This window comes from Amblyomma americanum, chromosome 1 (genome assembly GCF_052857255.1).
Source record: "Amblyomma americanum isolate KBUSLIRL-KWMA chromosome 1, ASM5285725v1, whole genome shotgun sequence".
Classification (NCBI taxonomy): Eukaryota; Metazoa; Arthropoda; class Arachnida; order Ixodida; family Ixodidae; genus Amblyomma; species Amblyomma americanum.
Window position 1 is genome coordinate 68,852,692 of NC_135497.1, and position 24,113 is coordinate 68,876,804.

The window sequence follows — 24,113 nt, forward strand, 5'->3', positions numbered from 1 at the left end:
TATGCACCCCTGTCACGTTCACGTTTTCTACAATTACGCCGTAAAAGGATCGTTGTCATAGCCGGGGAAATATACATTGGCCGTCGTCAATCTAATTTGGAGCCCGGTTATAAGCGGACTAAATCCTTTATTCATTTGCTGCTGGCTTAAAGTGCATGGAACTCAAACGATAAACCAAAAAAAAAAAACGATATTCGAGCCCGGGTCTGGCGTTTAGAGGCTGGGCGGGAAGGTATGAGGAGTGGGCGGGGGGTCGCTTTGTAAAGAACTCACGCGTCAAATTTATTTAGCCAACGGGCGCCTCGCGTGATAATGGGGTTGCGTGTTATAATATCCGGAAAGTGAGGCCCCTTCCCATCTTCTCCTGCACTGCGATGCGCAACACGTGATGACATGTGCACCCTCCCTTCCAGGCTGAACCGCAAAGAAGGCACGGAGCCGAAGAGTGCCCGTCTGTATCGACAAAATAAAACAGACTGGCGGTCCATAAACTGCGTTTTCTTCAAACGAGGGCTACGGGAACAATGGGAATTTTATTTCTGCCCGGTCGACCCCAATACGCGCCTGAAGCGCTTTCGAGGTTAATAAGCTTCTGCTCATCAGACTATAACTTTGTTCAATATACACCGCTCCAGGCTTCTGTACTGACGACTTAAAAATAAAGACTCCGGGATACTGAACAATAGGGCCGGCTTAAACGTTAAAAAAGAAAAAAAGAAACAGCAGAGATATCTCGCTGCTGCAGCAAGCTCGCAGAAGAAAATATTCAACGTCGAAATGGCCGGGTAATATTTGGACTTGCGGCGAAATACCCGAGTTAGGCAAGAAAGGAGGGACTTTTTCATTACGCGCAGGAAGTTAAGAAGTGAGCCGCTCACAATGGCCAATTTAATTAGATTTGTTGAACAAAAGGAAGTCTTTCCTTTTCGAGAGCAATTAAGGCGCCCGCGGCTCGCAAACGCGCTGCGCTCGGCATTCAAACACTGGCTGCGATCTCGCTCAGGGATATGTATCGCTGGATGGCAAGATCTCGGCAAGCAGCCGGCCCTGAACAAGCGGCGCGAAAAAAAAAAAAAAAAGAACGCGGAAGATATCGGGGGAGAGGTGGCCGCTATCTTCAGCGCTGGAAAGACAGGCATTGGTTGGCATTTCTTCGCTTCCTCGCTGAAAACACACACACACCCAAAAATACGCACGCACACGAACACTCAAGAATAAAACGTTCTACTAAAACGTGCATGCTTGCCTTCTTCAACTTATTACTATGTATCCACATCACCTCGGAAAACTTTTCTGCGGAGTACTTTCATAATGCCCTAGCTGAGCTATATCTACGCACACCATACGTATGCATCGCGTGTTCCGTAGTTATCTGTCCTGGTTGTAAAAAATTATCCTGCGCTAACTACTGGCCTATGTGGGCTTAACCACCGACCACAAGGTAGGAAGGATAAATAACTTAAAATCGGAACTTACCTGGATTGTCCGGGATAGGCGAAAAACTGCACTCAGCTGCATCAGAATTTTCGCCGCGACGAGCGGAGCAGTCCATCTGACAGGCTGCGCCCCTCGGTTTGACGAAAGTTCTGCCGCAGCCGATTGCAGTTTTTCGGGAGCAAGTTCAGATGCTAAACTATCGAAAAACGCAGACGATCATAAGCTACCATGTGGTTGGTCGGCGTAAGTACAGGCGTACATATAAGGGGGAGGGGGTCGCCCCAACGAGATATTTTACCTATAGAAACCATGCTGGACCCTATTTTTTCGACGAAAAAGGTTTAAAAAAATAGATGGTTAAAACGGGACCGCCCTCTCCAGGAGTGACCGATAAATCCACTGCTGGCAGTACGTCATTGCACTTGGAACTGAGAGCCCTGTTGCATTTGCCTTTCGTTCTTCGTAAAGACTCGCGCATCGTTGAAGCCAAGTGTGGTCGAAGTTTTTGTTCCTGCACTTTCTCGGCTCCGGCGGCATTGTCTCGTTCGACCGAGTGATCTCATTGCTGACTTGACAACAGGGGCCGCCGAAGGATGCAAGCGGCAGCGCAAGGTGCGCGTGCATAGCGCACCGCAACCTGACGGAGGCAGCTGGCGCGCGCATCCCCGCCGGATCCCCCCGGCCGCGGCAAGTGGACTCGCCCGAAGGGGGCTCCTCTCCTCCGGGCAGACTGAGGGAGAGAGAGAAGAGCAGCCGGCGCTTTCGGTAGGGCGCACCGCGCACCAGCGGGCGCCGGGCCAGTCGCGAAAGTTGCTTTGGCGACGTCGTAGGCCGGCAGTGGTGCGCGAATCATGGACGTTGTTGTGCCTGGTCCCTCGGCCACACCGCACGGACCGCAGCCCGGGTTGGTCAAGCAGCGGATTGCGTAGCCGGACGACGCAGCTCCGGTGACGGTCCGCCGCCGCTGTCCGGAGAGGCAAGTTTGTTTGGAGACACGCGCCGGGGCTGTTTGTTTCGCCGGGGAGTTGGGGTCAGCGGGGGTCGAGCTCGCTGCGGCTGCGCGCCTTGGCTAGTTGCACCAGCCGCGGCCGGGCTGTCCCGCGAGATGTCAGGCACATGGGCCATCGAAACGCGAGCCTGTCTGCACGAGTCAGCGTTTAGAATAGCAGCCCGAACGACGCCGCCAGAAACGGCTTGGTCGCCGACGAAGCTCAGCTGCTCGCTGCAACCCTATCGGGAAAGTAGAAAAAAAAAGTGCATTTCCGCGCTCGCTGGGAGCGCGGCATTTGATTGTGTGGAAGGCTTGAACAAGTACTCGTGGTGGGCGAAATCAAGTCGCTGTCGCTGCTAGCTCGCCGTGGGCGCTCGGTTCAAAGGCCGCGGCCTGCGGAAAAGCTGCGGGACGTGCCTTTCATAAAAGTGAGGCACGTTTCAGTGACCTATATGCGGGTCCCATTATATATGCAGATAGGCGTCCCACGCGAAGCGGTGTTTGCGATTGATTGTGACTGCGCCGTTTCCTGAATCGTTTCGAGCTGGCTGCATTTCTTCCGTGGCTGAACTTTATTTCGACGTCGAGCACTCTTTCATAGCGACATCGTGCGAACGACCGAGACGGCCGTCATTGTGCGCGAGGCAGTCTTTCTCCGGCCGGTCTGGGTTCCCGCGAGACTCCGCCGTCACCGCGATTTGTGCCGGCTGGTGGCTGACGGGCCGCCTTTGTCAAAACCTGCGATCGCGCGCACGCATGAGTCCACTGTCGCCTTTGCAAATTCCCCCGCAGTGATGCAATTCGTTCTGACCGCTTTCTCCCGCGCGCGCTTGTTTTCGCTAGATGGAGAAAAGGAAGTGGGGGAGGGAGCTGGGCCGGGCATCGGAAAGATAGCTGACCTCGATCTTTCTCGGTGCCTGGCGTCGCGAGCTGTCCCAGGCGGAGCGTGCGGCCGCTCGCCCGGTGCCGGACGTCGTCGGAGGCTCCTCGGGGGCTTCCAAGACCCCCTGGGGAGTGAGTCAAAAGATGAGTCAGGAACGCGAATCGCGCCTTTGCCGCTGGCGCGAAGATGCAGCGCCGGCTTCCGCTGTCTTCAGTGCCCACTCGGCGGCAGCAGCCCCGAGATCTAGTGATACGTCGCCACAAAGGCGCCGCGTCCTCTGCATTATCTCGCTTTTTTTATTCATCCGCCGTCTCTTTCGAGGCTTGATGGAAGTAGCGGACGCGATTCTGCTGAAAGATGCATCATGCTCTTGCACAAAGAGTGGAGGAGGCGGCGTCGCCTGTCGGCCGCCTTCTCTTCCTGCGATACATCAGGGCGCCATGGTCGGATGCTCCGGAGAAAGAACAAACATTTCCGCGCTACGTCGTTAGTTGGAAATCGTTTTCCTGCCGGCGCCCCGATTTTTATTTTCCTTTTTCTTCCGGCTGCTGCCGTGCGGCGATTGTATTCTGCCGTCTTGGTGTCATTCCTTGCCATTGTTGCGATCGTCTGTGCTCTCTTCTTCCGTTCATGCACAACCTCGTTGCCGACCTGAGCCGGTCAAGTAGGAAGCGATCCCCTCCATTTGTATTGGCTTCCATTATTTACATGGGCCTGCTCGGTGTCCAGTTTGAGCAGCGAGACCAGCCAAGTTTTTGAATTCTTAGTGAGGTGGCGGCGTAGCCTACAACTTGGATTTGCAGATATAACTTATAGTTTTGATTACGACGGTCCTAATGGAAGGGAGCGGGAAGAGTTCACGGTTGCATTTTCCTTCGTCCACGCCAATTTTGACGTGTAGCATTCACGAAGCGGTAGCTACAGATCGCTTTTGGCCTTACCCTGCATGTCGACCAAAAGTTATTCGGCGTTAAATCTGAGCCTGATCTTCTATTGTTCAGGGGACTCGCACGGTATGGTGCAAACTGCATACACAATTGGCGCCCCCGTAATGGGCCGGCTATTCGCAAATTTCACGACACCAGCGCCACACTGGCTGCGCTGCGAACTATTGCAAGGAGAATCTGCGTGAGCGGGTCATAGCTATATACTATGGCAGCGACGCAAGAAGACAGGAGCTTTGGGTACATGGGATCGGGGCGGAGGCTGAAGTTGCTCTCACGCAGAGTTATCGCTGAGATGGGACGACATGCCGCCCAGTGCCTATGGATGAGTTCGCGCAGAATAAACTTCATTGTCGGTCCCTCATTGGGCGCTGTTTTCACTATCAGCAGCACCGTCAGCTTCAAAGGGAAAGCATGAGCCGGCGGCTGAGTCCCAGCACAGTTCATATTCGCGAAAACAAAAGAAAGAAAAAATTGAACAGCTTTTAGCGACGCATCAACTGCTCCACAGATAACGGTCTTGCCTGCTGGCTTGTGCAAATGATTGCGTCGCCGCCAAGTGAAGACCGAGTCGCACGAGCATCTTCAGCTCGTCTACAGTTACGGGGGGGGGGGTTCGGTCAGCGCTAACTGCTTGGCACGACTCTTGTCAGCGAGTAGGCCCCTCGCGCGTACTTCTTTTACAGTGATAGCCGCGCGGGGACTTTCCTCGGGGCAGACGGCCTTGCCATCGGCGTAGTGTGCTGTGCCGAAAGACTCCCCCGCTGTCACCTTAATGCCAGTGGGAGCGCTGTCCAGGTAAGCGGCGCATTTAGGAAGGTGGATGAAATGACGTCACTTCTTCTTCCCGGAGCAGAGCGGAAAGGCTGCATGCTATTGGCTCCAGAGCGAAAGCCGGGGAGGCCGCACTCCTCATCCTCTCTCATTCTTGCTAACAGGGGTGGCAGCCATTATGGCAACGCCTCTTCACAGCGTGTCGCTAATCCGCGGACAAAATACAGAGCGTACTAATCCGGCAACAGCGATCTTTTCAGATCTTGTGAGCTTGACTGCTGGCAGCCGCTATGCAGACAGCATATCGCAACATGTTTTAAGATCAGCGCACTGGTACGTACAAAAAAGAAAATATTCTCTTTGAACAGCTTTCAACGCTTGCTGAAGCAGTGGGCTGTTGATTTTGTGTATCGTGCGAGCATTCTTGGCAGTAACGTGACGGCATCGCAGAAGTTAAACTGAAACTCCTCTCCCTGCTTTAGCCCACTGGCGCGCTAAAAAAAAAAAAACGCGCGGAGATCGGCTCACAGAAAAGGCCCGTTTCCAGAAAAGTGATCTGTACGGACTTAGAGGAGCGAAAACAACTGAGACAAGGTGGTCCTGAATAGCAGAGCACTTGTCACGGGTGACACAGCCGAGGCACACTTCAAGCATGAAAACCGAGTAGTGAAATGGCGCAGTTGTTATGCTGGGCGAGGAGCTTATGATGACGATTCCATTTCAATTATTTTAGCTCGCTGTCACTGGGCCAAGGCACACGTCCGCTATGTCGCCGGGACCGGCCACCCGGAAAGCGAGAACGGAACAGAATAAAAGTTTCATTATACAGGCCGTGTACTGCATTGCATGTCATCGTCCGACTGCCGACAAACGCGCAAGATGGAGGCAGGGAAACTTCTGGGGAAATTAATCAGAGGAGAGAGTGCGTAAAACAGTAGAAGAAGAATATTCTTCTGGGGCTTTTTTGCCTCTATACACGTGGCTTCAGAGCTGTAATTATTTTTAACGACAGGCTTGGCCATTAAGATTGACTGGCACGGTAAACTTAAAAGGGCGCAGATTTGTGAATTTAAACCCAGGCGACCGACGACGCTCAATTTTTCTTGCTTCTTTGTTCTCAACATAACCTGATGTGACGGGCGCAGCATCTGTAACGTCTGACTGTTTACACGGTGGAAGTTTTCGCAAACAAACGAGATTTTCTAAAACATTGTCGCCAGTTCATCCGTTAGCGCTTTTAATATTATATTTTACTCGCCAATTGGAGGCGTACAGTGTCGACAGGACAGCACGTGTAAATTGTGCAATTGAAGAACAAGCGTTGATTCTACCTATAAGCTAATCACAGCAGCGCTCTTTTTTTTAGCCGCCATTCTGGCTTGATTGAACAGCCTCCCCTAGATCGTGAATGTCGCCCATTGACAAGTTCCATGAAATAAACAAGAAGCACCCAGTGTCCATAGTTTTAAGTTAAATTTCGAAACCGCTGCGGGTTCCTGTTGTCAACAGGAAACCTGTAACGGTTTCGAAATGTCTTTAATTTCACTGTGGCCAGTGATAGCTGCCGTATTAATGCGGAAGCATTATATCGCCCACGGGGCGGAAAATCCTGTGTTTCTTCAGTGCGCGAAAAGAAGCTGGAAGTTGTCGAACTTATCGCGGGTAGCGGAGCCGCCCATGCACTACAGCTTCCCTCTCTGACCGAAGCGCAGCCTGCAAAGGGAACATAGGTCTGATTAGCCTCCTTTCGTCGCGATTAGTTCATCCCGTGACGGCGTTGATGGGGACGTATATAGTATGTTGACAAGACTTTAATCGAAAGGCTGCTTGTTTAAAACAGGCGAGGAGCACACTGCGTATGCAGACGAACCGGGCGAAATCAGCGCCCGACCCCGCCAAATAATTTCTCTGAATCACAATGTCCCCTTTGTCGACAAGGACGACAGCTCAATAGCTCAGTTCAGTATAAGGCGCTTTAGAACTCAGCCTGTCAGTGATAACGGAAATGTGGACGCTTTCTTACAGTTACTGAGATGATATACTTCTGAAACACCAATTTTTACTTTTCCGCGGAGACATATCTGCGGTGCTTGCAAAAACACTGTATAGTCCGATAAAACTAATAAAAAACTAAGGGGCAAGTGCTCCTAAAAGGGTTCCCCCCAGCCAGTGGTGTTGACTCATTGTGACGACGTCACGACCGATCGCGTTACACCTGCCAGCCACCTGCGATGCCACGCTAGCAGGTGCAAGTTGGTCGATCGCGAAGTCATAACAATGTCTCTACGACATTGGCTCGAGGGCACCCTTTGAGAAGCACTTGCCGCTTAGTTCTTGAGTTGTATTTACTGAATTTACCTTCAGGCCCCGTGTGCAAACGCTGTGCTCGCGCAAGCTTGCAGATGGCCTCCAGGAAGTGACGACAGCAAATTTTCCTCATGCTTTCGTGCTTTCCGCCCTCGTGCTCGAGTAGCTTGCTGTGTGCCCCCGGAGGGGAGCGCACCCGTTCAAATGCGGCCCGGTTGGGCTGAGGAGTCGTGTTTCGACCCGGCAGGCGAGCTAAGAGGCCGCGACCGGGCCAGTGGGATGCTGCGGAGGCTGGTTCCGCCACGGCTCCGGGCGTCGCGGCAAAGCTACGCTGTGCTTTGGAGCAGGAAGGTACGAGGTGCAAGGACCGAGGGTAAACGGTGCGGTCGGAGCTCGATGCAGCTGTGTCTGCTCTCTTTCTCTCTCCGACGATTGGCGGCGACCCTCTGGGCATCGGGGAGTCAAGGCGGCGAAAAAATAAATAAAAAGGCGTTACGTAGCCTGGGAATTGCGAATTCACATCCAGAGTGTGTGCTCGATTGCTCTGTGTCGGTGCTCCCGCTTTTGCGAATCGGTGCAACAGTCCCGCTCCGTCAAGCAGAAATTTATCGCTTTTAGATGAGGCCTTAAGCCTGGAGCGACGCGACAAGGCGGCACGGCGACGCTCGCTCCGTCGCTTGTGCGGGCAACCTCCGTGCAAGCGAAGGCGGCAGGCGACGCGAACCCACGACGTGCGCAGCGGACTCCGTGCTTTGCGTACTCAAGCTTAGAAACACGCCCGTAACCTGTTCTCTCTCTTAAAATTTTGTGAGTGTGCCTCGTAGTCAGGGCTGAAGGAATATTTCCTCTACGGCAGCGGTGTAGCGGAAGTGGAGATAACCAACGGCGTGCTTGCGGAGACGAAGTCACATCACGGGTTCACGGGGGAGGTGTGCTTTCGTTCGGTGCCTGTGCACTCCGGCTTAGTAAAAACACTCCCATAAACTGTCACCGCAATCTGATTGTAAGTGAGCAAACTATAATTTACCAGTGAGAATGCACGCCTCGAGTGTTTCTGCACAGTTGGAGCGCAGCGGCAGGGTGCATCGAGCGCCGGTACCCGCGGCTCGACACGCAACTCTCCCTGCAGTACTCCCGCTCGCGTAGCCCGTTCCAAATGCTGTTAGCCATCCGCACCCAACAAGTAGATTGTTTTAATTATTTAAATCATGCGGGTCTGCCTCTCAGCTGCAAAACCAAATATTTTCTCGACGGTTGCGATGACCAAACGACGCGCTGGTTTCGTGAGATGTACCCGTGAGAAACCGTGGACGAACCGGAAACGGCTTTGTGGGGCTCTGATTGGCCAATCGCGCGGGGGACTTCCGGGCGACGAGCGAAATTTTCTGTGGGTGCAGATCCGAGCGACACGGCAAGCGACACATGCAGTTTGCTTCGCGCGACGGCGTCGCTTGCCGCGTTCGCGTGAGTTTTCGCGTGCATGGAGTCCTGGACTCTATGTACGCGAAAACTCACACGAAGGCGACGGCGGCAAGCGACGCCGTCGCGCGAAGCAAAATGCATGTGTCGCTTGCCGTGTCGCTCGGATCTGCATCCACAGAAAATTTCGCTCGTCGCCCGGAAGTCCCCCGCGCGACTGGCCAATCAGAGCTCCCCAAAGCCGCTTCCGGTACATCTAACGAAACCAGCGCGTCGTTTGGTCATCGCCACCGTCGAGAAAATATTTGGTTTTGTAGCTGAGAGGCAGACCAGCATGGTTTAAATTAAAACAATCTACTTGTTGGGTGCGGAGGGCTAACAGCATTTGGAGCGGGCTACGCGAGCGGGCGTACTGCGGGCGTGTCGAGCCGCGGGTACCGGCGCTCGATCCACCGTGCCGCTGCGCTCCAACTGTGCAGAAACACTCGCGGTGCGCATTCTCACTGGTAAATTTAGTTTGCTCACTTATAATCACATTGCGGTGACAGTTTATGGGAGTGTTTTTACTAAGCCGGAGTGCACACGCACCGAACGAGAGCACACCTCCCCCGTGAATCCGTGATGTGACTTCGTCTCCGCAAGCACGCCGTTGGTTATCTCCACTGCCGCTACACCGCTGCCGTAGAGGAAATATTCCTTTGGCCCTGACTATGAGGCACACTCACAAAATTTTAAGAGAGAGAACAGGTTACGGGCGTGTTTTCTAAGCTTGAGTGCACAAAGCACGGAGTCCGCTGCGCACGTCGCGGGTTCGCGTCGCCGTGCCGCCTTGTCGCGTCGCTCGCTCTTTCGCGCACATGGAGTCCAGGCGTTAATGTTCGAGCGACGTGCCAAAGGCGCCGAAGAAGCCGCCAGTGGCGCTTTTGCTTGCTGCAAAGACCTATCTTCGTTAAGGAGGAAGTTTGGTCTGCTTAGCGTAAAGATGTCACCGCTGGTGAGAGACAAAATGTGAGAATTAATGCTAAAACGACTACTTCGCAACGTTTCAGATGTGTGAGAACACCGCGCCGCACAGAGTGTGTGCTGCCTGCGCAAAAGTTTCGCAAGTACTTTTTTGGCAGAGAAAGCCTCGCGACTCTAAAAAATAAAATATTTTGCCAACATTCCAATACATTCAACCAGACAGTGCTTTATGTCATTCCTTATATCGGAGCGCGTAAACTGCAGTTTCATTCTGAGCATGGTTCTTCCCTGCAGGAGTTGTGTTCGCTCTCCTTACGAGGCGCCTGTAAACGTGTAACCTGTGCAGATAGATTAATGCACTGTCGCGCTAAATATGACCTGCAACGCGTCTGGAGTGAACCAGCTGAGGTTTCCGCTTTGTAGCGAACCAATGCGCCTTTAAACACCCGACTTGCACATGCAGGGTACTTTCTCCACCCGCCGCAGTGGCTTTCGGCTGCTGATCCCAAGGTCGCGGGTTCGACCCCGGCTGCGACGGTTGTATTTCGATGGAGGCGAAACGCAGAAGGCCCCGCTGTGAGAGGTCGGCGCACGCAAAAGTACCCCCGGGGTCTAACTTAAGCCGGAACCCTCCACTACGGCGTTCCTCATAACCCACGTGTTTCTTCGGGACGTTAATATAATAATAATAATAATTGGTTTTTGGGGAAAGGAAATGGCGCAGTATCTGTCTCATATATCGTTGGACACCTGAACCGCGCCGTCAAGGAAGGGATAAAGGAGGGAGTGAAAGAAGAAAGGAATAAGAGGTGCCGTAGTGGAGGGTTCCGGAATAATTTCGCCCACCTGGGGACCTTTAACGTGCACTGACATCGCACAGCACACGGGCGCTTCAGCGTTTTTCCTCCATAAAAACGCAGCCGCCGCGGTCGGGTTCGAACCCGGGAACTCCGGATCAGTAGCCGAGCGCCTTCACCACTGAGCCGTTAAAACGTCGCGATTTACAGTTATAGGGTGGACATGAATTAGCGCAACGGCACACGACATTGTAACACGGCCTAGAGAGCAGAGCATGCAAGTGCATCCCGCAGTTCGAAAAGTGCCGAGTTGCTTCAAGAAACAAGGATCAGCTGTGGCGAGAGATAATTTAGGCCACATAGATCAAGAATCAGGGTGATTGCTGTGTAAGTGCTCCCTCGATATCTTTAGCGGGAAAAGAACTTCGTTTTTTGAACTGTGCGACTTACCCGTTGTTGCTTTGCGGGGTTCCTTGGTGCAGGAGTGTGCTCATTGCGGTGGAAGTCATTCATTTTTTGGTTGCCTTACGTGTATTTATATTCGTACAGCGACAAATAAATGCCATTTGTTCAGTGCTAATTGTGTTATGTCCGTTTCTACTCTTCCCTCTATTGTCTTCTCAGGCCGTGTACTGTTGCGCCGGTTCATGTACATACGTACATATACATCATGTAAAACCAACTCGCCCAGCAGTTCGTGCTTTCAAATTCTAAGGTGCTTTGTTCTTTTCGTCGACGGCTGGATGCATGTCTGTATGTGTGCTCTGCGTCGTACACTGAACCCTTACCGGAACTTGTGCGTTGCAGCTCATATTTAGTGCGATAGCACGATGCTTAGCTTTTCCCTTCTCCGCTTATAGGGAGGCCGCAGCAGCGGCTATTATGGTAACGCCTATTGGTACCCAGCCGTCACCCTGCGCACCGAATACACTGCGGGCTAGTGTGGCGCAAACGATCCTTTCGGATCACGTGATTCCAACCGGTGGCATGATGAGCGCTGTTACTTTTTATTTATTGTATTATTTTTATTTACACAATACTGCCAGCCTTGGTAGGCCCAAGCAGGAGGGGAAATACGACACGAAAGAATGCAAACTCAATATTTATGACACCAATTAAAAAGGGGAACAAATATCTATTTATATACTTAAACTATGAAAACTGAAACTCGTAGGCATCGACTCTTGAAAAGAAGCTTGACAAGAAAAAAGCATTGTCTTTAAATAGATTCTAAGGCTTGCTGAAGCAGTGAGCTGTTGATTTTGTGTTCCTTTGTGCAAGCATTCTTGGCAGTACCACGTTGGCGAAGCATAGGGTTAGCACAGCCTCATTTCCCAGAGGCCGTGCCTGGCGCCTTTGCCTGTGAGCACTCTGCTTGTACCAACTTGTGTGGTGGCGGCGGCTGCAGTATTACGTCGTGCTGACGTGACTGAAAGCTCTTTTCCAAACATCTCGCCCAAGAAGAGCAGCACACCAGGCCGGGGGAAATCTCCTACCCATTAGAAAGCCGGTGGGTGCCCGGCTGCACTGGTGATCGAACCCAGCAGCGAGTTCTGACCTCAATGTTGTAATTAGCGCAACGATTGGAAAATGTCTTTACACTCGACTGAATGGAAATTAATTTCTTTCACCCGTTAAATGTTCCATTTCACACTTCTCTTATTTAGCTAATAAGACTGCTGTATCTTGGGTTTCATTCTACAATTGATGTGCATCCCACGCCGAACTTGTCACGGCCGACAAAGGTGACCGCCATATGTGCCAAATCATTGCGAACACCTGGACATCATCCCTGTAAACTTCGGAACTCGCCTATACTAGCATCCGTACGCCTAGAATTCGTCCGCGCTCAGCTTGAGTTCGCTTCACCAGTGTGGCCTCCACGTCACACTTATTCAATTACAAGGCTGGACTCCATTCAGAACTGGCTGCTCTCTCGCGTGACTGTGGCCTAAATGCAAGTGTCGCAGAAATCAAACAGTACCTTTCGCTCCGTTCTCTTCAAATTTTACGTCTCCTTCACAAATACATCAATCGCCCTTTTTCCCCTTGGAGGCCCCACTGCGCATGTCCATACGGCCTCGTAATCAATCCAGCTTCGAGCGTATTTTATTCCGCTAGCTGTAGTAGTGTCATCTCGCACAAACCCGACGTCGGCCGTGTGTGAAGCCTCGGAGAAAAACTCACCCATACTTATGTGGCCCTAGCGGGATTCGAACCTGCGGCGGCGCGAACATAGCAGCTTCGCTTGTCGCTGCTTCAGACCACTCGCCTTCATCGACTTTCATCCGTGCGCGTTCCACTTTGAAAAGCGCGGTGGTGTACGTTTGAAGCCGAGTCTTCAGCCACCGCAGGGCCCCTAGCAAAGCGGAGGGGTGAGACAGAAAAACTGAGGCAGTAAGAATAAAATACAGATAAAAACAACAGAACAACAAAGGCGAAAAGGCACCTCCGACGAACAGGCACCTTCCGAATATGAGGCAGATGTGCCAACTACTAAGGCGCTGGGCCGCCACTTCGACGCCATATTACAGCATCCACTTTGTCTCGTCGCAATCGCAAGACAGCGAACGTAGAGTCATTCGCGTTAAAACCTCAGAAACGAGAATAATTAAGGAGTTTGCAAACCACTTTAATTGTAATTGATGTGAATGAAAATGGAAGAGGATTCGCAACAAAAATCTGTCACGCAAAAGTAATCTCGACGCTAGTGCATACTCCGCCTCATCAGTCGGAATGATCGGCTTTATTATTTGCCAGGGCACGTGCTTTCAATTTATCTGCGTTGGCACATGCCTTTCACTTTGGCATGATTTTCCCCGATGCCATTTCTCCATCACATATCGTGTGAGCGCTTGTACGCACATTATGCTGCACGGCGTTATATATTCTTGTTTTCTGCGTAGTTCCTTGTTGCTCCGTTGTATTTGTCACCATTCGTGCATTTTTTCTTGCTGCATATAACCCACCTTTTCAATGCTGGGATTTGGGACAAGGACTAGGTATAGTTGTTCTTGGGTTCATTTTCTGCCCATGTGACGGTAAACTCATTCATAGCGGTTTTCTCGCGCTTAGACCGTCGAATGAGTTTGTCGCATCTTTAATGCCTTTGAATTCACATCCAACGTTAGGCATAACGCTAGTGCTACGTGCTAATATTGATAAAGCAGACTTTCTCTGGGGCACACCGACTTCCGTGGCCCTAAGGCGTACCGTGTATGCCTTCGAACTGGCAGGCTTCGACGTTGTTGTTCATGCGTATGAATCGAACGCACCGGTTGCAGGCATGTGCGAGCAAACACTCGGCCCAGACACGTACCTCGACTTTAATCCACGGCAACAGGCATCTGAATTATTCCACGACCTTAAAAGAAGACAGTAGAGAGGTAAGATGGCAGGACGGGGAACATTGTGTAAAGGATACTGATCGAGGCATCAGTTTAATCGGTTGCCAAGAGTTTGGGGGGGGGGGGGGGGGGGGAGTAGCACGAAGGGCAACTCCATTGTTGGTCGCGAACGGGACACCGTGTCCCGAGTCGTTCCCGGTAGCCGCCGACGCGGCGCCGTGGCAGGCATCCGCACTACTCCCCCACTTCCGTGTTCTGGCGCCCTGTCGCTACTTCTTTCCCCGTTGGGGCGGCAGCGACCGCCTTGCCCTTTCTGTCGCGCCACGCGGCGCTGCAACCCGATCGGATGCAGGGGCTCTGCCTGCGCGCGCGCATTCAAGGTGACATTACGGCACGCAATTGCTCTCCTTTCACGCGACTGCATTTCCCTAATGACGCGGGCCTCTGGCGAATCGGAGTGTCCGGTGACGCGCCACCGGATCGCTAAATTGTGATGGACCTTTCGCTGGATGCTGCGCGTTCCTCGTGCCTGTCGTTGCCAGCACCCTCGGCGTTCCCCCTGTTAAATCTGCGAAAAGATGGGTAGGCGGAGTGTTTTTTTTGAAAAGAGGCCCGTCGCGGGAGCTTGTAGCTGTGCGCTTGGGCCCTCATTTACGCGCTCTCGGCTTATTTGTTCGGCCTGCACGAGGAATATCGGTTCGCGGCGGCCACTGTCGCCAAACACTGTCCCTATTCAGAAGGAAGGCGGTAATAAATAGCGGCGCTTGTTTTCTTCCGCCCGGTCGGCTTATACGACGCGGGGGCAACAGTCGCGGAAGGGGAGAGAAGGGGCGGCCCGTGTGTACACCGCTGACATTTCGCGGCAGGGTTTTTTGTTTTGAGGGGGCGGAAGCGCGCTTCTCCTTCCTGGCAGAGCGACCGCGCGGAGCGGGGCCCCGTGTTTCAACACACGGTCGCGCGCCTGTTCGCCTTCTCTTTTTCTTGCGCCCCCCTCCTCCGCCCGTTTGCTCCCAGCGCGGGTTGCGCTGTTTTCATTCGGAATCTCTCGATTCCCGGCGCGCGCGCGCGCGCCGGCTTGTTTACCCTGGATCGGGCCAATCACTCAACGTGGTGCGGCCAGGCGCGCCCGAGAAAGAGCGGCCGGGTGGGGGGGAAAGAGGCGCGTTTCGCTCGGCGCGCTTCCAGTGAGTCGGCCCTGATTTCCTGCGAGGGAGCGTGTCTTCTTCCACGGGGGTCACACACTAGCTGCCGCTGTTGCGTTTTCCAGCGCGCGCCTGGGGAGCGCGGAGAGGTCGCGCCGGAAGAGAGCGGCGGCTCTGTCCGCTTCCGAGCCCCGCTCGCCCCACCGCGTCTTCTTGCCGGCTTCCCCGGCGGCGGCTGATCGTCGGGGGAAGCCGACTCTGTCGCCGACGCGGCTTCAGCTTAGCGCCGTAATCTCACCGGCGCGTGGCTCTGGCCGACAACTTAGGGACGAGCGCGCTACTTTGTAGAAATAGTCCCGCAACCGTTCCTTTCTATCTCATCGAGCGGGAAGCTCGTCGACTGCGTGGTCGACTTTTCGGGCTTTAAGAAGCGCTCAGCGGTCAGCTGAGTTGGGTGCGGCGTACTGGTAACACGAAGTGGGCAAAGTTACATATCTAACACGACCCTGGCGCTTACGTGTTTTTAGTTCCCGCTGTCCTCTTGCTTTTGCGCGGCCTCTTGAGAAGTGTTTTCCAACTAACCCAGTTCAGCACCCTAGTGAAGAATAACGGCTGTTTTAGCCTTTTCGGTAATGATCGAGTCCTTTTTGCTTGTTATCTTCGTGGATATTTACTTATTTATTGATTTTTGTTTCCACCAGCGAGGTTTTCGTTCGTGTAAATTAGGTGCGTTACTTTTAGAGCAGCGATTTTCGAGATGAGCGCTGCCACGCATACAAAAATATGTTCTGTCCTGCTATATGGTGATTGTCCCAAATAGCTATGCTATGACCTTTCCGATGGCCGTCTTTAGCTGTAGTTTCAGGCGGGTCTGCTTTCCTATAGACAGCTAAAACAGTTATATTGCTCGGAACATATATAGCTTTACTGTCATAGGTTTTTCAGTAGCTGTAAGCATTTCTGTGGGTATGTATAGATGATCATAAAAGGCCATAGACGGACATACGTTGTCATAAGTTTTTTTTCATAGACGGACCTGCCCGCACCCCCTCCCCAGCTTTTTCTTCTGCATGCGTACTTGCATGCTCGCGCACATTCAAGCTTGCGCGACGGTTGAATTCCTCGCGTCACGTACGCCACATGCGACCCGTGCGCGTACTATGCACGCGCGGGAAGTTGTCTGGGCGACCATGCGCGGGCGATTTCCCGTCGCCAGCTCAGCGAAGCTGAAAGCGCTGGTGCCCGATCGGCGAACGTTCAGGCAGATGCGCGTCGAACGCAGTCCGCTGCGAATAGCGCAAGCAAATAAGCACCGCAGCGTTGCGGAAGTGGGTCCCCCTGGCGGAAGTTTCTCCCGCCGTCGTCGCCATCGTTAGCGCATCGCTCGCCGGCGATCTCATTAAAATTACGCCTAATGACGCGCGCGCGCCGCGTCTTGTGTGTTTTGCCTTGTCCCGAAAAGAGAGTGGACAGCAATGAAAACAGCGTGGGAGACGGTCCCGCTCGGAGGCCGGGGCATGTAATCCGCGCGCGTGTCTTATTCCTGCACTGGAAACGGGACCGCCGGAGGGGCGGCTAATTGGCTGATAAGGGAGCGCGCAGCGAATCATTCAGCCTTTTCCCCCGGGCCCGGACCATGGTTTGATGATTCCTCGGCGATGACGGCAGCGGTGGCTGCTGGACAGCCGTGGGGCTCAACGTCTTATTTGCGCGCACGTCAGAGCCCGGTCCCCCGACGTCGCCAATGATTGCGTCCGCGGTGGAGTGCTGCTGCTGCTGCCGCCAGTGGCGCTGCTGTCTTGTTTTTATGTAGTCCGAGGTCCAAATCCATCGTTATAATGTACTACAGAGCTTCGTACCCCTGATGGGGAATCGACTTCCTCCCTTGGGCCGCACCCGTCGCTCTTTGGTGGTACGTTTACGCTGCGCTGAATTCGACTTGCGCAGCTTCTGTGCGGATGCACTGTTCTGACTGCACTAGCTTACATCACTCGCCCTGTTCCTGAAACTAAGGTGCCAAGTTAGGTCGGTGTTTATCCAGATTTGCATTGATATTTGTGCATACTGTGCCAACTGACATGCTCCGTCCGGCGGTGGATTTTTGCGAGGCCTGCATGTTGGGCGAGGTGGACGTTGTTCACAGCGAACCTTCACCCGCGTCGCTGAAAGGACTGGTATGCACGCGTGCCCTGAAAAAGCAGTAATAAATAGAGATGTAGAAAGAGAGAAAGGAACAAGCGCTGGCTGCCAGCGGTTCTTTCAAAAATAAATGATGGCGTCGATCATTTCCACATGACCTGCCGCGATCCATTCAATCGAATAAGCTCTGTTGTAATGAAGTCACGTTATTCGAATTGCCGCTTTGCTGAAAACGTGTCGCGATCCCGACCAAATTGCTCGCGTTTCAGACCGGCTTGCGCCAGGTGGGGTGTAACCCTGTCTGAAACCCGTAGACCCTCGGGTGGGGTACATGTGCTCAACCTTTGCTTTAGACATTGCTTTGTTTTCACTTTGCTCTCCGGGGAGGCAAACGGCACTGCTAAGGCACTACCGCGTCACATGACGTGTATACCGCGCGCTGCTGAAAGAGGCACTCCAGGAGCAAGGGTACCAGTGTACGTTCTGACGCCAACTGCATCATCGGCACGATCCTGTTTTGATGCATTCGCACCATGAGCCACCCGCCCGCTTCACACAAGCGCTAACGCAGGGAGAATGGAAAGCAAAGCGAAACTTGGAAAGAGGGGTTTGTTTAGAGAGAGGTCGGCCTGAAGGATCATTACGTCTGGCACGCTACTGGGCACTGTGGAAGAGGACAAGAAAGAGTGTTATGATGGGCGACGACGTGGATGAGCGGAAAGACAGTCTGCCTTAAAAAAAAAGCGCTTGGCTCTCATGCGAATGCCGTAGCGTCCCTTCAGACGCGACGGATCGCAGGTGTAGGGTCACGCGAATGCAGGCAGTCCAACGGCGGCAAACGCAGCCTTGTGGGCAGCAACGCCAGGCACTGTGGTGAAGCTTCGCAGACACTCGCACAGGCGGCGTGGCGCGCTGCTTGCATTTTTTAACAGCTATACTTGCTTTGGGGTTTGCAGCGAGTTGTGGTGGTGGTTTGTGTGTCGAAACGGGAAACGCTCCCTTCCGGGATCACGCGACTCACCGTGTGTGACCAGTGAGAATATGTCCATCGTAACGGTCTGACGGGACTGTTCTGGGGCATCTCCGCCTTTGCCGAAGCAGCGCCCTCAGCTTCGTCGTCTCGTTTCCCGCGCGGCTCGAGTAAATAGGGCGCCACGAACGTGCGGCGCTTGTGACTCGCTGCTGCTGCCGCGCCTGTCCGACCACGGCGTTTGGCCGGCGTGGGCCCGACGGGGAAAACGCGCAGCCAGGTGTGCGGCCGTGTGTGGGAGCTGCTGCCGCCCCACCCTCTCCCACCGGCAGCGGCAACCGGTGGCGCCGAAGGGTGTCGGTGTGCGGTACATGCAAGATGCGCCGGCGGCCGATAAATAATTGCGTCACGTGCCACCGGATTTCCATTCGAGCGCTCGGTTGGGGGCCCGCGGAGGAGCGCGCGCTCTCGGCTCACGGGCGTTACAAATTTAGAAACGGGAAAAGGCACGTTTTCGGCCCTGTTCCTCCTGCTCGCCGGGGCAACCCCCCTCCCGGCCGGAGTCTCCCAAAACAAGCGCGCTCTCGCTGCGCGCGTCGTTCGCCGACCCGGTCGTGCCTGCGCAACGGGCCCTTCCGCGCCTCGGCTCGGGGGTTCGAGGAGGTCAGCATCGGCGGTCATCGCTGCGCCGCTCTCTCTGCCGCTGCTGTGCCGGGACGTCGGCTGTCGCGGCGGGGCGCCGACTTCGCACTCGCCTTGGCGAGGGCATATATACGTTTCCGTACGCCGTTTCCATCGGGCACGAGAGGAACTGCAGGATGCTTTCTTTAAAGGCGGCCTCTTCAGTCACTTCATCACTTAATTCGCTGAACCTGCATATGTCGGACGTACTGCGAGACAAATTTCATTTTTACAGCGAAAGCTGTAATAGCTTTGTACAAGCCATTTAGTGGAAACAGTTTTTTTTTCTGGGGGGGGGGGGGGGGGGGGGGGTATACGGCAGCCGTGTGACGCGTTTTTGTAGGTGGACACCACCTCCACGTACCTCACAGCGCGATTGAGGTGTCCACTGACCCAGGAAGCCATTATGCGCCTTTCATTTCCTCAAAGCCAGCGGAGGGTTCATACCGCGAATGAGACAACACTTGGGAGCTAGACTATTCGCTCCGTGCAAGTGGGGCCATGGAGTCCGTGAAGTGCGCCGGGAAAGCGATCGAACCGATGACTGCAAGCGGAAGAAGGCCGAGTGTGCACGTGAGCGTGTAGACGCCGAAACGGGCCTGTAGGGCGCCGAACAGGCCAGTCGCCTGCGAAACGTAAACGTGAGCCTGCCACTATAGACCTCTCGGCCGTTAATGCCAATGAGCTTTCGCTGGTTAATGCGCTAAGGCAGTAAGCTTAGATCTAATCATTTTTCCTTTCGTCTGGAAACGGTGCCCTGTGGTTGACTCACAGTACATGTAAAGACAGCCGGTGCGATGTGGCAAGAGATGTGGCTGCCCAAGCTCCTCTTCCATACACTCTTGGTCGAAGCCCTATAGTCAGCCGCGAGCTCGGGGGGGAAGCTGCCCGGCCGTTTCACGATACTCTGCCTTTTCCCCCTGCCCGTGTGTTGCCGACGCACACCGGAGCGTTGTAACGGGACGGCATTCGCTATTTCAGCGATGGTCTTGCAGCTAAGATATGAGTGCTCATTAAAAAAAAAAAAAAAGGCGTACCACGTGCTCATGCAACGCACGCATCACTGCAAGGGTGGTGGCTCGCATCCCCCTAGATTGTAGTGGCGGCGCGATGCTGAGCCGTCGACGCGGACCTCCCCCCTTCCCCACCTCTACCGCTGCCTTCAGCCGGGTCAGTGGCGCGCGCTCTGCCGGAAAGCTTCCGCGCCCCTGTTTTCCGCCTACGGATGGGCAATTAATAGCGCGCCTTTGTCCGCCGCTAATGGGGACGCCCGGGAGCACACGCGCAAACTCCGCGGGCCCCGAGAGCTGTGGTGTGCGTGCATACGCGCATCGCGCCCTTTCGCCGCTCGGGAGTACCTGCCCACTCTCTTCGCCCGGGCGCACACCCGTGGCGCCGTGTTTCAGCGCCACAGTTGTCCCTCCCTCGCCCCTTCTCAAAAGTCCTTGAGCGCTGCAACGATTTATGGAAGCGGTTCCGTTCCGTTTCCGCCGGTTAGCACTCTAATCCCCCTCCCTTCGCGCAGCACACAGCGGCGTCACCAACGCGGCATTGTGCCCTCGCTCTCGGCTCTCGCGCGCCTGGCAAGTCGCGCCAAAAGCTTTGCGGCCGGTTGCCTTCGTCAGAAGCGAGAGAAATCCCCGGCGTTTGTGACCCCGAAAGTTGTCATCGTGTTTGCCGTGCATTTTGGTTCCTCCGAGTCCTATTTTTGTCCCCATTTCGCTCGCGCGGCGAGCGTGCATAACCATCGTGGGGAATTCGCGCAGTGATCGCGCATTCGCCTCGCCTCGTCCCCCCTTGCGTTGCGCGTGTCCAAAGCAGAGCGGGCCAGCCGAAAGAAGGAATATCCTGCAACGGATTTCTCGCTGTGCGCGCTTCCTGGAGACGTCGTCGTACGCAGCGACGCCCACGCGCCGGCGACAAGCGCGCGGAGGAGTCTGGCAGGCGGCCGCAGCCAAAGGCGCCGCCGCGTTCCTCGCCATTTGTCTGCGGGACCGCGCCCTAATGTCACGCCACGTTCGCGAAGTGCCTCCTACTAGGCTGGCTTCGCACTGTGTTCTTTACTGGCGCCGCTTTGTACACTGGTGGCGTCAAGGAACTCGTCGGCGAACGGGTTCCGCCGAGTGTGCTTGTGTGGGTTAGCGAAATTTGAGCTCATTTGTTGCTTCCCCAGTTGGTATATTATTAGGGTACCCCTGAGACGTATTCGCTGTAATGCACACGCAGGCGCAGGCACTGCTGGGATCGATGGAGGTGGGAAATAAAAACGTCCTTTATCGTGCTTACCCCTCGAGAGGCACTGATAGCTCGTCAGCCGTTTGAGTCGCCGATATCAAGCGGCGGTTAATGCATTTTGCGCGAAAACAAACGAGCAGAAGTTAGGACCCAGTAGGAGTATGTGGCGCAGATAACATGTCCTAAAATACAAAAAATGTTGCGACATGTTTCATAGCAATGGTAGAGAGAGGATAACACCCACGGATGTCTAAAAACTAGGCAGCAACTATTCAGCGTTACAGGCTTCAAAATACAAGGCAACAAAGGGTCGAATTTGTAGTTTTTAAGTGAGTGTCATGTTTGTGATTTTCTGCATTTAAAAAACGTGGCACTCGTAAACTGGAAGAAATATTCAACCAATTCACATAGCACACCGATGATAGGAACTTTGTGAATTTTTTTTTCAAGAAGGGCAATTTCGGTTTGGATGAAATAAGCCTGAATATTTTTTCAGGCATGCCAGCAATGGTAGCTATATTTTTTTTACCATAATGAAGAATAGCGGCTAACGTATTAGCAAATACTTCTCAAGCGCACTGTTCTAGTATTTAGTAATTTTGTGCATTTCTTGAGGCAGCACGAACTCTTGGGGCACCATCGCCAGTCTACGGCTTTTACATGCTGAACGTTTTATATTACGACCTCTCCAGGAGGAGGCATACTTGAAATTAATTTGGCCATGAGTGATTATATATTGCAGTATGTTACTGTCCGGTATACTTTGCAGTATTCTCTCAATTAATTTTACTTTTGTACCACCTTTAGAATGAGGTGAATTGTGTTCACTGCAGGACAGATGCCCCTCTTAGTGACCTCCAACTAACCCTCTCTTGCATCAGCCTCAGTCGTCCTAACCTTCTAATGTGCTTGATCACGTTTCCCTTCCCCTGGTGTGAACCCATCCTCAGGCCTACTAGCTGCCTGTTCTGTGAATTAAAATTGATAAGGGTTTAACGTCGTTAAACCGACTAGATGTGAGAAAGCAGGTGTTCATTACTTCAGTGGTTAATGCCCATATATGCTGAATTGGTCGTTCTCTATACTTAACACTCATAGACGGCGGCGAGTTCTTATCCCACTACCAGCGGAGTGGCGCAGCGGTTAAGCGATGCGCCACAGCACTGGCAGGTGGGTGTTCCTGTCACAGCCACCCGTAGGGATTGTGCAACCCCTGTTGCTCTGATTCCCGAGCAACCTCTCGCGCAGTTTGCGCGACGCTCCTCCGAACTTACCCGAGTAGCTCGATTAGTTCGGAGCACAAGACAAGATTCTTGCTCGGGGTTGGTACGTCTGAAGTATTGCTTTCGCACCAATGCGCCCTGCCTATTTGCCTGTCCTCTTCTTAGTTTCGATCTAAAATACGACCATTTCTCTCTTGTCCTCTAATTCACGCTGCTTATTTGTGCCTTTCCAAGTTGCCTGTCATTTTCTTTACATTGCTTGCTGTGCTGCCCTCAGTAATAAGGCCTATTTGTCAGCCTCCAGATGCCCCTGCACACTATCTCAAGCCTATCTCTCGGTTGCGCTTACATTCCCTGCGTGATTAATGTATGCAAAAACACCAGGAGTTACCTTTAAATGGCAACTGCAGCACTTTTTTGAGAATTCCGCGATACTCAAGGATTCGTGACGCGGGTTCGATCCCGGCCGCGGCGGTCGAATTTCGATGGAGGTGAAATTCTAGAGGGCCGTGTACTGTGCGATGTCGGTGCACGTTAAAGAACCCCAGGTGGTCGAAACTTCCGGAGCCCTTCACTACGGCGTCCCTCATAGCCTCAGTCGCTTTGGGACGTTAAACCCCCATAAACCATACACCATATTCAAGGACTCAAATCTGTATGGGTTGTAGGCAAAGCATGCCAGTTTTTTTTTTCGCTACCATTTAAAATGATTTCGTAATCGGCGATTAAACTTTCAGCTTCTCAGAGAATGGGAGGAGTGCGGAGAAATTCGCTGTGACGTCACGGATGATAAGGTTACATATTTCCGCTGCCGTCAACCACACCCCGCCGTGCGTCGTGGGATGTTTCCAAACAACACTCGGCCGGCTTTCTCCTCGGCGCACTGTTTTTTTTAAAAGCAAGTGTTTATAGCCGGAAATGTACTGGTACCGTAGATGACGTCATCATACGCCCCCACTTGGTGCTGTGCGCTGCGGAGAAGCTTGAAGGCCATCGCGATTTCAATCGGAAATACGTCACCATTTCAAATGCTAACCCAAAAGGCCTTCGAATGCTTTACCTGCAAGTTTTTCCAAAACCTGTGCAGTTGCCCGTTAACCTAACATCGAACGCGCGTATCGATTCACTAATACGCTATCCAAAGGATGCGGTATAATGAGCAGATAAAGACACCTCTTGCCTCAAAATATTAAACTGCTCGTCTGCAACTCAACTTCTCTGACATATAATCTGACATACGGCAACTTAGTATGCGGCACCACAACACAAATCAACCTGAATATGATAGAGATCTTGCAGAAAAAAAAGCTGTGCCATCATTCATAACATGACATACGATTCGCCAAGTGCACGCTTACTCCGCCAACTCAGTCATCCTTGCAAACCGCATATACGAGTACATTCTAATAAATCATTTCATGTAGGAAAAAAAGGGCCCCTAGCAAATTACTAGAGCACACTGCAAGGCTAACACCAAATACGAAAATAAGACCGCTGCGGTACATCCCACCATGGTATGTTCTATTCAGGAGATCCACTAATGGAGGGAAAATATTTTTTAATTGGTTTTTGGGGAAAGGAAATGGCGCAGTATCTGTCTCATATATCGGCGGACACCTGAACCACGCCGTAAAGGAAGGCATAAAGGAGGGAGTGAAAGAAGAAAGGAATAGGTGCCGTAGTGGAGGGCTCCGGAATAATTTCGACCACCTGGGGATCTTTAACGTGCACTGACATCGCACAGCACACGGGCGCCTTAGCAGCAGCCGCGGTCGGGTTCGAACCCGGGAACTCCGGATCAGTAGCCGAGCGCCTTAACCACTGAGCCACCGCGGCGGGTTCAAAGATTAAAACACCAATG

General features: G+C 53.1%; 1 protein-coding gene across 4 annotated transcripts in view; it reads left to right on the top strand.

Annotated features, from left to right (window-relative positions):
- Positions 1-2,173: 2,173 nt before the first annotated feature.
- LOC144112966 (uncharacterized) overlaps positions 2,174-24,113 on the top strand; it is a 76,146-nt gene continuing 54,206 nt past the window's right edge. Inside the window, exons 1-2 of one of the 4 annotated variants that reach the window (XM_077645812.1) lie at positions 2,179-2,413; positions 4,942-5,053. The gene's annotated coding sequence lies outside the window, so the exon portion shown is untranslated. Of the gene's footprint in view, positions 2,414-4,941; positions 5,054-24,113 lie in introns of all 4 variants that reach the window. The other 3 variants (XM_077645811.1, XM_077645814.1, XM_077645815.1) reach the window with 3 other exon arrangements.